General features: G+C 37.9%; 2 long non-coding RNA genes across 3 annotated transcripts in view; one reads left to right on the top strand and one right to left on the bottom strand.

Moving 5' to 3' along the window:
- LOC311625923 overlaps positions 1-12,431 on the bottom strand; it is a 237,638-nt gene that overhangs the window by 144,729 nt on the left and 80,478 nt on the right. The gene's annotated exons all lie outside the window — the stretch shown is intronic.
- LOC311625922 overlaps positions 1-12,431 on the top strand; it is a 204,692-nt gene that overhangs the window by 122,834 nt on the left and 69,427 nt on the right. The window contains exon 3 of one of the 2 annotated variants that reach the window (XR_014795591.1): positions 5,532-5,686. The exons of the other annotated variant lie outside the window; for it this stretch is intronic. This is a non-coding gene — a long non-coding RNA (uncharacterized lncRNA). Of the gene's footprint in view, positions 1-5,531; positions 5,687-12,431 lie in introns of those variants that run through there. 2 annotated transcript variants of the gene reach the window in all.

Below are 12,431 nucleotides of genomic sequence, written 5' to 3'. Positions count from 1 at the left end.
GTAATCCTTTCATGTGTTTAGGTTGTGTTTCTGCAGACACATGGGGGATGCTTTGAGAAGAGGGATGTGTGCTTTCATGTCTCTCTACAGTGACTAACATAGCACCTTGCACATAGTAAATGTTTAAAAAATATTGATTGTTTTATATGCCCCAGGCTACCAAATGGTATTACATTTTAATAGGCTGAACGTTGTATTTGCCACAGGCTGAGGGGCAATTGGATAATCATTTCTGAATCAGTACTACCCAGGGTATGTTTGACTTAGTATCTAGCCTTGAAGGTGCTCTCTACCCCACAGTCAATGATCCCTGCCCTTCTGACCGTTATGAATGCCTGTTTATCTTCTTGCCTTCATCAACAGCAGCTATTTATTTAGCAGCCCGACTTAAAACATTCCATATATAAACTCAATGAAGGCTTTCTTTCACTATTATTTTTCTGTGGAGGGTAAAATGCTGTCTTGTTTTTCCAGTTCCCCTTCTAAGTGTGATGATTTAGATGTTCCTGCTGTTAACTGGCAGCTTTTCCATTTCCTTCTAGCATTGAGTGCCCCAGACTTCTCCACAGAAGCCACTAATGAGCCTCTTGCCTCTCAGGCCCCCGGCTCATTAATAACATAGAATTTCAGCAATGCCTGATGTTCTGGACCTTATCTTCTCCCTTTCCTCCCATTACAAAACAAACAAACAAATAAACAAGCCAAGAAAGATTATTTGCTGCAGTCACTGACTCACTCCTGTCTGCTTTAAGATCCTAAAACAGAATTTATGTAAGAAGCTTGAATTTAGCTTTTCAATTGGGCTGAAAGCTTACATATTTTACTCCAACTTTCAGAAGAAGTATGCCTTCCCCATTTTATTCTGTCTCTTTCTAACCATATTTAGTCTTTTTCAATGGTACTTGATGCTTCTAAGTGTGCCTCTTCCTTCTTCCAAATTAATATTGACTGAGTTCCCAAGTATATGGGGAACAAACCTAGGGACTGTGTGGATGGAACATACAAATGAAAATGTTCCTGCCCCATCCCTGCTGCTTGACTTCTGGCTCTAAATGATGCCATTCATTCTACCCGCCTTTTGGCCCCTTACACAACTTTTTCTCATTCAGACTGAGCCAAAGAGCATCAATGCCCTTTTGTCCTGCTTCCCTTATAGCCTTTGCAACCGCACAGAGCACAACAGAACCATCAGCAGCACCAATGCCATTCCTGTCAAACCTGCTCTTCCTCCTGTCCTCTGATGAACCAGCCGTGTTTGCAGCTGTGTTCCAAGAGTGGATTTCTGAATATAAGGACTGACGTCTTTCCTCTTAAGTTCTGCCTCAGTGCTTGTTAGAGTGGTTAAGCTGAACAGAGAGCCATGCCTGCCTCTCTCAGTGGACGACTCAGTTCCTGCTGCCTTCACCTTCAGGTTCTCACATATCACACCTTAGAGGAGGCTGTGGAATAATTTTGCTATTTTCTTGATGTATTTTTCTTCTCTTTCTTTTTTCTTTTTGCTTCTGTGTCAAAGCTCACAAATTCCTATATCTCAAAAAATACATAGATAATTATAAATATACATATCATAGTTATGTATATTTCTGCCTCCTCCAAACATTTGTAAGTCATCATTCCCATGTTCAGAAACACATGTTGAAGACTCAGTGGTCTTTCCCAGGCATGGATGATGTTTTGTTTTCCCTTCTCTGAAAAATTCTGAGTTTCCTCTCTTGTGAAATTGTCTTGGGCTTCTCTTCAGACTCAAGTCCAATGTGCATGCAATCATACAGATTAAAGAGATCTGTTCCCAGAATGTCTGACATTCTGGTTACAGTAAGTTTTTCCCAGCCTTCCTGACGTCTCCCCATCTTGTCAACTATGGGAAGTTAGAAGTGGTAGCTCTTCATATCATTACATTAATTACATGGGGTGGAGGCATTTGCAAACTTTCTTTAAAAAGACAGAAAACTAGAGATTACAATTCTTCAATGTTTGTGAGGTACTCATCACTGCTCCTCTTGCAGTTACAGATTTTTTTTTCCCTTGTAAATGTTCCATTCTTGAATTTGGGAAACTTGAAGGTTTGAATTAACCCAGAATTTACAAATGTGAATTAGTCCTTATCTGAGACTTCAGACAGTAATTTTTCCCCCTTTTCTTATCATTGAAGCATGTTCAATAATTGTCTCCTTGCCTTTATTTTTGTAGTTATAGAAAGTTAATCTCATTTTGCTGAGATGAATTTCAAAATTTCACACAACAAACATACTACTTACCTCTCAGAAATTGTCTAATATAGTATGACAAAGAGATGAGAGCTTTTCCCAAGGCCTCCCCATTCCATAAACTGGTGGGAATTTATTTGCTGGGCCCCCAGGGTCTCCAGCCCCTCCTAAACTCCACTCCATTGCATTCTCAGCTCATTCTTCATTATCTATTGAGCACTCACTGTGTGTCAGACCTGTGCTAGAAACTAAAAACATAACTAATAAATGGCTTTGCTCCAATTAAACTAAGGTTCTGGGATAATGTGAGGAGAAAGGAGTAGGGAGGAGGGTTTCATGTGTACACTTAGTTATAATATAATGTGCTTAATTCTCTAAGAGGAATGAAATCAATTTTTTGAACCACACTCATCTATAAGCTTCTAATACTGCTTTAGGGATTCTGATGAAATAAAGGTTCATAAAGGGCATTTGATCTGATTTTGAGGAATGGTAACAGCATAGCAAAACTGGAAGAAGAGAAGGACTTTTCAGACAAAGAAAAGTAACTGCATTCAAATTCTTTTTTTTAAAAATATATTTTATTGATTTTTTACAGAGAGGAGGAGAGAGGGATAGAGAGCTAGAAACGTCGATGAGAGAGAAACATCGACCAGCTGCCTCTTGCATACCCCCTTACTGGGGATGTGCCCGCAACCAATGTACATGCCCTTGACCGGAATCGAACCTGGGACCTTTCAGTCCGCAGACTGACGCTCTACCACTGAGCCAAACCGGTTTCAGCCTGCATTCAAATTCTTAAAGGCAATGAATAAGTCAGGCTGGTTTAAAGAAGGGAAGAACATTTATAGTTGGAGTGTAAGCTATACAACTAAAGAGTCTAAAATATTTTATTGATTTCCTGTTGTGTAAATATAGGTTATTCTGCCTTACTGGATGTATATGTCCAGCTTGAAGACTAGTAGGAATGAATATATCTCTGTCCTTTTCACTCTTTTGCTTACTACCTACACTCTCAAGATAGTTAAGAAAGTCAGTTAACTGATGTTTCCTTTCTCAAACACTGACTCGGGTTAATCATCTCCCCAAGATCTTTATCTGATGTAGATAACCCAGGCCTTCCTCTTACTCAGCTTCATTCTCTCAGTGTCTCCTATACTTGTACCAGCTTATGGCCTCACTTTCTAAAATTATTAGCTGCCAGTTTCAAGATAGAACTGGTTATGTGTCAGTTTTGAATACCAATTTAGAAATTTATAATTTACTTCCAAAAATAAAAGGTACCAACAAATATATTCTCCCCCTTTACTTGAAAATTGCACTTTTGCAAGTCACTTAATTAGTCATTTGAATGAATGACCATAGATGTTGGTTCCTGAAAAAATATGTTGGTGCCTATGAGAGTAGTCTCATGTAGTTTAAGGGATTGGATTGTTCTACCTGGCTGCTCTAGGTTTATTTGAGGATCTTCATAGAGAATGGGACACCAACAACTGCTATGCAAAAATCATATCCCCTCCTCTGGCAATGTAGAAACTAAAGATTCAGCTTGTGCATTTTCTTGTGTATTTATGCCTGTCCAATATTTCAAAAAGTGTGAGAGAATTGCAACATATTATATTAGGGCATTATAATCAGAGAGGGAGAGGGTGACAAAGAAAACCAAAGGGAAAGAAGGTGAGGGAAAGAAAGAAGAGAATGAAAGAGGTGGAGTGAGGACAGTCTGTATTCTCTCTGTGGGGTCTAGATCCAAGTATCATGTGATTTAATATAAATATCAATAGCCAGGAAAAGACAGAAGACCTGGAGATTGTCATCCAGTGAGGGAGTAGAAATCCCTTTTGCTAAAAGCAGTGAATAGCACTTGCGCAAATCTCCCCTGGGATTGTAGCCTTCTCTTTCATGAACTTCTTACTCCTGTTATTTCCAGTTCTTGACCATTTGATCAGAGACTACTGGAATTTCCAGCTCTCTAGGCACTAATTTCAGGGGCTAAAACAGCAACCCCTCTGCAGCTCCTACCACAACCACTGCTGCCCTGCTGGGCTATGGGGTTGTGCCAACCCAGGCACTCTTGCCCAGGAAATGGGAGGTGGCATTTAAGTGGCCCTTAAGACTCTCCTAACCAATCCTAAAGACTCTGAATCAGGCCAATTCTAAATTAAGCATTCTTGGGTAAATGAATAAGGGCTCAAGAAACCTCAGAGTGGAAATAAAAAAGATATGAAAAATCATACCTCCCGATGTATTTCTACTAACTCCCAGTTTTGACAGGTATTACCATAATTCAATGTTTCTATGACTTATTTTTATTCTCTACATATTTTCAGTGTCCAAGTTTTAAAAGATATTTTAATAAAATCTCAATATTTAAAATACCAAAATGATATCACAGAATTGGAAGGGATTTTTTTTTTTAATTTGTAAGAAAATCAAGGCTAAGGAAAACAAGTGCCTTGATCAAAGTTTCATAGTGGCAAAACAAAACTAGAAATCAAACCTGTTGCTATAAGATAAAATATATTTCCCTTTAGAAAAATCTCAATGAAACAGTTTTCTGGGATATGTAATAGATGGATTGAAAAATAAGTTTATTTATGTATCACAGTATTTTTCAAGTCCTTTATGAACTAATTTTGAAGTGGCTACTTGCACTTTTCAATATTGTTCCTTTAAAGGTAGATCCCTTGGTTTCTCCCAATGATTTTACCAAAACCAGTGCTATAAAAGAAAGCCGGTAGAAATCTATGGCTCAAATGCTCTGTCTTGACCTCAGAGCAATTACTTTCTCTGAACAAAATGTACACTAAGGAATGCCAGTGCCTACTGTTCTGGAAAACAGCAATGTTTGACTTAGAATTCATACCAAATTTCCACAATGCAATGCACTCTGAGATGGGGCACTAGGTCACTGGGCTGAAGGTCTGTGCTGAAGCCAAGTGGTGTTGAAACCACCAACTGAAAGCTTGTATATCAAGGGCCATGGCTATACTCTCAAATATGACTCAACTGTGGTTTGAGATTTGTCGGTGTAGGGTACTGGAAGGATTGCTAGTTTGAATTGGGCACACTAATTTCTAGTCCAAGCTTAGCCTCTAATCAGGGGGTCCAGAGTCAATCCTGTAAACTCCCTAAGCATTCATTACTCATCTATAATGTACCTGCATCTTGCCTATAGAGAGTCATTCCAACTAGCAAATGAGGTAAGAGAAATGAAGAGTATTTGTGGATTTAATGGGTTAAATATTTACAATTACTAATATGTAGAAAGTATTAAAAGTTAAATCTTTGTTTGACTGTATGTATTTAAATATATCTTAACAGGCCTTGTAGTCTAAGATACAAAGCTAAGGATGAGAGTCAAAGTCTACAGACACACATGATGCTGCATGGAAGATACTCTGCATTGTTTTGAGTCTTTCAGGTTAAATATAGTTTGTATTGTGCATTGCAATAACAGACCAGGGAAGATATGATAATAAATGGTGAGTTCTTGGGATGTATTCATATTCTTTATATGTTTCAAAAAAGCCTTTTCCTTTTGAACCCTGTACTAGGTGTTCTTTTGTAAGCAAGTTCCATTAATATTACCTTTAAAAATTAAAGCTAAGGAACCCTTTTCTTTTCCTGGACATTTTTCCAGTAATTTTATTCCTTTGCCTGGATATGTTCTGTCAAATGGTATCAATAAATTCAATCGTTCAACTAATATTTACTAAAACCTACTGTGTACCACCACTGCCCTAGGGATAAATCAGTGAACAAATCAGTCAAAATTCCCTGTATCCTCTTCATATTTTGCATTAATATAATATTTCTAGATACCTCAATTTGTGTTGTAGAATCTTCTATGCATTTAAGTGATTAGACACTAATTATCAATTTTCTGTCCTACTTGTCTACCTCTACTTCCATCCTGGAACTCTGAGGTTCTAGCTTTATTCTGCCACTTCTCTCCCCCAAATCAGCTTTTGACCATATTCCAGGTAAAATCTATTAGGTAATTCATAGTTGAATAATGGAAGCCAAAGGTGGGCTGTTCTAATGTAATTATTTATCTCTGAGGTTTCATAACTTTCCACTCTGACTGTTGTACCAATCTCTAGCTCCAGAGCCTGGTTAAAGTCTTAATGCTCCGAAGTCATTTAACATTGCTGGATAAAGTTTTATAGCATTTTTTCAATAATCTATTGTACATTCAAGTTACCTTAAATTAGTTGGGAACTATTGAGCAGAACAAAAATCTATGTTCATCTTTGTCTATAACATAATGATATCTCCACCATCATTATTTGAAACTTTTAGTCTATAGGATATGTACTTCTGTTCTCAATCCAACCCAATATTTGCCTTCAAGCAGTGGCCTCTCCCTCCATCACTCCTCATCCTCTGTCCAGTCTTTACCTTCTACAGACCTTTTGCCACACTGAATTTAGAGTAATATTTTTGAACCCCAAACCCAATTATAACAATCTTCTCTTTTAATGATTTATCATTAGTTTCATGATAAAGCAGTTGAAAATCCTTAACTCAGTTCACAAGGCCCTGCATCATCTGACTTTAATGTCCTATCTCTCCATTCTATGTTCTCATCTTGTTCTTTCATGCCTAAATTTCTTTGAACATCTTTTCCTCTTTCTGTATTACTTTCTTCTTTCTGCCATCAACATAACACTCACATCACTCCAATTTATCCTCCACTCCAATTTATTTAAAAAAGATATCACTTTTTCAAAAACAAGAATACAACACAACACAACAATAACAGCTTCCCTAAGCCTTTCTGTGGGCTCTCAAAGGCATGAATTATCCCTGCCTTTACTTCCACTTATTATGCTGTATTCTAATTATCTGGTTATTTGTTCATGTCAACATCTACAGTGCAAGAGTTTTAAAGTTAGAGATATTACTTATTTTGTTCCCTGTTATGATTCTAGTATTCAGTTCAGTGCTTGACACTTAGTAGATGCTCAACAGTTATTCATGGAATAAATGAACGTGATTTAGTTTTTGTGTACACTGTTCTCTTCAAGATTACCATTAAGCTCTTAATCTATGACCTCTCCAATGCTATCCTCCTCCACCTCTATCCAATAACTTTTGACACTGTTAATGATTCCTTTAAAAGCTCTTTTTCCCCAATTGATATAGATAAAAATGTTCCCTATATTGCTAGGGATCTGTCTTCCATAATAGATTCCTTTTGTCTTATAAGTTCTCAATATGGTCTCATCTTGTATTACAAATTTCTCCTGAACTTCTTTCTCAGAATCTTATCTGTTTTCATGTTTAGATGTCTTCAAAATTCCTACTTCAGTTTATAATATTCACTTGAACCCAAGCTCTTCTCCATTGGATATCTCCTTGGGACCCTGTTATCCTGGAAAGTAACTGAATCTATGCTTATCTTCTTTCGCCAAACAGCTGTTTGTTAACATGGGCCCATATTTACTGATGCTCTGAATAACTAAAAATTATTTTAGATTTCTTTCTTCTGTTTATTGATACTACTAAGACCAATGAATTCTTCTTCTAATATGTTACTTAGTTTTTCAATTAACTCCTATTTGAACTCCATCATAATTCAAACCTCATGCTTTCTAACTTGCCTTAAATATCTCAAGTCTACTACTGGTTCATACACATGCCCTAGGAATTTCTATATTTGCAAATTCTTTCTATTTTCCTAGAACACCCTTCTCTTATAGTTCTACTTACCTGAGCTCTATCCTTCTCTAAAGGCTTAGATCAGAACTATCTTTTATTATAAAATCCCCCAGTTGTACCAATCCACAGGAATCTCTCCCATAAGATACAATGATACATATTTCTTTACTAAGATCGTGTCATTTAACATACATTGTAATTAGTACACTTTACTTATTTATTTATATTTTGGTTTTCTCATTTTTAAAATACTTACTTGAGGAATTTCCTCCACTGACTTTTAGAGAGAGTGGAAGAGAGGGAGAAAGAGAGAGAAGAAGAGAGAGGCCTTGAATTCTAGGGTAACAAGTTTGTATTTTTATCAACATTTTCTAAAGAAGATTAAACTAGTGTGTTCCATGGGGATGTGTATGCATGAATGAGAGGGAAAGATGAAAATGGGAAAGGGGAGAATAGACATAGGGAGGCCAGTTAGAAGTTTTTATAGTAGTCACTCTAAAGTTAATAAAAATCTGAATTAGAGTAGAGATGGACAAAGGATAAGATATAAAAGTAATTGATATTATAGAAGCAGAACAATAGATATTAACAGCTGAGGTGTTAAGAGTAAGGAAAAGAAAGAATAATTATGAGTCATCTATTCAAGAGATGTTCATTGTGTACTCAGTGTGAGGTACATACTAGATAGTGATAACAGATCTTTAGATAGAGCAGCACACTCCTAACCTTCACAGAGAATACCAATATATCACTGGAGAATACCAAAACTACAACCTGAGTGATTGGAAGATGGTGAGGCCATTAACAGAGAGAATAAATGTAGAAATAGGAAGTTTCAGAGAAAAGTTAATATACTAATTTTGTGCATGTTTCTTATTTGTATGTAGTCATGAGAAGGCTAAATGGCTAATTTCAATGTAACCCTGATATTTGTGGGGGAGAGGGGGCGCTAATAATCTGAATCTGTGCCAGCAAGCCCAGGGTACATTCTTGATAATCTGTAATTAAGTCACTGCCTCTTTCCCAGAAACTGATCTACAACACCTGTTACCTGAATACAGAGGACATAAACTATAAACAATGCACAGCCCTGGAGGGGGGGAGGAGTTATTAGCACTGGCGCCAGGCCAGACCATTAGATATGGTCTCAAAACTCCCAACACCTGGGACCTTTCTTGCAAAGCCCACAAAAGAACCAGAAGCTCAATCCATATTTGGGGTACAAAGACCCCAGAAAAATATAAAAGACAAGCTCCCTGCATGTTACTTTGCTCAGACTTGGGAAGTTATTCTGCTGAGTCTGCTGCCATAATAAAACCGTATAACTCCATTTCCTTAAAGCATTTTTCTCTTGGTTTTCCTCTGTTCTTCTATAACAGTTAAGCCATTCAATGTTTTCCTTTATTGTTTACTAGATGCCCCTTGCAGGAAGATTCCTGCAATAGGGCTTCCTGCTGCAGTTTCCGCTGCTCTGCCTGTTTCTCTCCCTTCTTCCCACCCTGCCTGCTTCCCTGCCTTCTCTGCCACCCTGCTCGCTTGCTTCTCCACAGCTTTGCTCCCTTCTGCAGAGCTTGGCTTCTTTCTATGGTGTCTTCAGTCTTCGCTCTGGCCTGGGTATGCAAATTAATTTGGTTGGGTTAATTTGCATACTCACCCTGATAGGCTGGTGGAAGTGGCTTGTGGGTGTAGCAAAGGTGCGGTCAATTTACATGTTTCTCTTTTATTAGAGAGGATGTGTTTCATGTTATACTTACAAAGGTTTTCCCCACTTTAGGAGTCAGAAAAAAAAGTCCTCTATATTTTATTTATCTATGTTAAAATCTTCAACCCACCTGGAATTTATATGTGCACGAATGTATTTTGATTTAATGATTAATGTACACTCTTTGTTGTATATTATTTTGTACAACTGTACTTTGCAGTTTTGCCCTGGTTTGATTCTAAAAGACAGTGAATATGTATATAAAATATCTTATTCATAAAATCATCTTAGAGTTGGTGACTCAACTGGACTCCTGCATTTGTCATCTTTCCACTGGGTTCCTTATTAGATTTCTTATTAGTCTTTTCATAATCCTGTCTGCTCCACTCCTTTCTCTGAGCAATAACCAGGATATTTTTTAGGTACTAGAATTAAATCTCCATGCCACCAGGTATTTGTGTCTATTTTAATCACTGCTGTATCACCAATGCTAGAATAGTGCAAACATAAATAGAATCATGCTACTTCCTTGCTTAAGAACAAAAATGTCCCATTTCCCCCATAATAAAATTCAAATTACTATAAATAATACAAACACACTGAGTTCTTTCCCTTCTCAAAACCCCATGCTGTTCCCATTTCAAGAACCTTCTTGTTTACTAAACAGAAGCTTAATGTGACTGCCACAAGGAAATCTTAACTGACTCCACTATTGATAATACAAATGCGTTAAGTGTTTTGTTTTTGTTTTATAAATTACATAACTTTGTGACTCAGTTATCTTTTACAACTATTTGCTTCATTTTTAATTTCTCTCTTCTTGACCAGAATGTAAGTACTATGAAAGTGTTTATTTTGCCTATTTTTTCTCTGATGTGACTTAAGCACACAACCTGATAATTGGTAGGCACCCAGTAAAAATTTATTAAAAATGTGTTAAAGACTTATTTTATGGCAACCATTATTATGATAGTGCAGAGGTTCCAAGTAAGTAACTTGCCAATTTTTAAAAAATAACTAATTTGTTGAAAAGAAATTCACTATGACATCATGAATACCTTCAACTTTAATCATGCTTGAATATATAAACAATCCTATATAATAAAGAGGTAATAGGAAAATTGACCATCAATCCAACATACAAGATGGACATCCCCATGTGGTCAAAGATGGCTGCCCCCATGTGGACACAAGATGGCCTGCAGGGGAGTGCAGTTAGGTGTGATCAGGCTGGCAGAGAAGGGCAGTTTGGGGTGACCAGGCCTGCAGGGGAGGGCAGTTGGGGAGGACCAGGCCAGCAGAGGAGGGCAGTTGGGAGCAACCAGGTCTGCAAGGGAGGGCAGTTGAGAGAGATAAGGCTTGCAGGGAAGGACATTTGGGGGGAGGACCAGGCTTGTAGGGGAGGGCAGTTGGGAGGGACTAGGCCTGCAGGGGAGGGCAGTTGGGGGTGACCATGCCTGTAAGGGAGGGCAACTGGGGGGGACCCAGGCCTGCAGGGGAGGGCAGTGGGGGTGACCAGGCTGGCAGGGGAGGGCACTTAGGGGCAATCAGGCTGGCATGGGAGGAAAGTTAGGGGTGACTAGGCCAGCAGGGGAGGGAAGTTGGGGCGATGAGACCTACAGAGGAGGACAGTTAGGGGAGACCAAGCCTGCAGAAGAGGGCAGTGGGTGGCAACTAGGCCGGCAGGGGAGGGCAGTTAGGGATGACCAGCCCTGAAGGGGATGACAGTTAGGGGCAACCAGGCCAGCAGGGGAGGGCAGTTAGGGGCAATCATCAGGCCAGCAAGGGAGCAGTTAGGCATCAATCAGGCTGGCAGGGGAGTGGTTAGGGGTTCATCAGGCTGGCAGGCAGAAGCGGTTAGGGAGCAATCAGGCAGACAGGAAGGCAAGTGGTTTGGTGCCAGCAATCCTGGATTGTGAAAGGGATCCCAAATTGGAAAGGGTGCCAGTTGGGCTGAGGGATCCCCCCTCCTCCTAATCACAATAAAACAATTAATGGTCAACTAGATTTGATTACCTGGTCATTTTATTCAGAGTGCTTAAGTATTAATAGATGAATTTATGCAAAGAGACATCATAGAAAAAGCAATGAAGAACAGGGTGTTAAAGTTATTACATAATTAAAGATGTGATGGTAGAGAAAATATATGATCTCTTTGAAAGAATAGAAAAAAAAAACTGGAAAAAAGAAAAGAAAAAAACATAGATTGGGAAAGAGGTTATAAAAATTTGATGCCACTATCCTCTAAATCTTAAGTATCACTTAAGTATGTGCTGCCAATAAGAAGAATTTTAGGGATATTGGAGGCACAAAGAGGGCCAATTGAAGGTGTAAAGTGAAAAAACCTGCAAAACTGAGGGAAAAAAAGAAATTAAAGAAAAAAACAACAAACTCATGTATAAATAGTCGATTGGACATTATCTTAAAAGATAAAAAATAATACAGTAGAAGAAAGTGGAAGAAATCTAAAAAAGCAAAATAAGAGGATAGAGGAATATTACAAAATAGAAAATAAAAAATATACAAAAGCAGAGGAAGAAATCTAGTTTAAAAAGTTGTTAGCAAATTCATAACTACCAGTGAAACTGAAAATAATGTGTTTTAAAAACATAATAGCCTAAGTCATATAAAATCATGATGAATGACTGGCAGTAATGTTTCATTTTCTGCTACTTTATAGTATGTGTGAACCATCAATAATTTTAAATGCTGTTTTCTTTACAGAGACTGAAAATCATCAAGCAAATCTAAAAGAACAAAAAATAAATAAATGTCTTATTTTTCTGGAAAGGCCTTCACCCTTTACTTATCCCTCTGATATCAGAAGATAAATATAGAAACATTTAGCCACAATG

This window comes from Pipistrellus hanaki (assembly GCF_964339955.1).
Source record: "Pipistrellus hanaki genome assembly, chromosome: 7".
In the NCBI taxonomy this organism is placed as follows: domain Eukaryota; kingdom Metazoa; phylum Chordata; class Mammalia; order Chiroptera; family Vespertilionidae; genus Pipistrellus; species Pipistrellus hanaki.
Note: the sequence above shows the minus strand (reverse complement) of the source record. Positions and strands in the feature narration are given on the sequence as shown.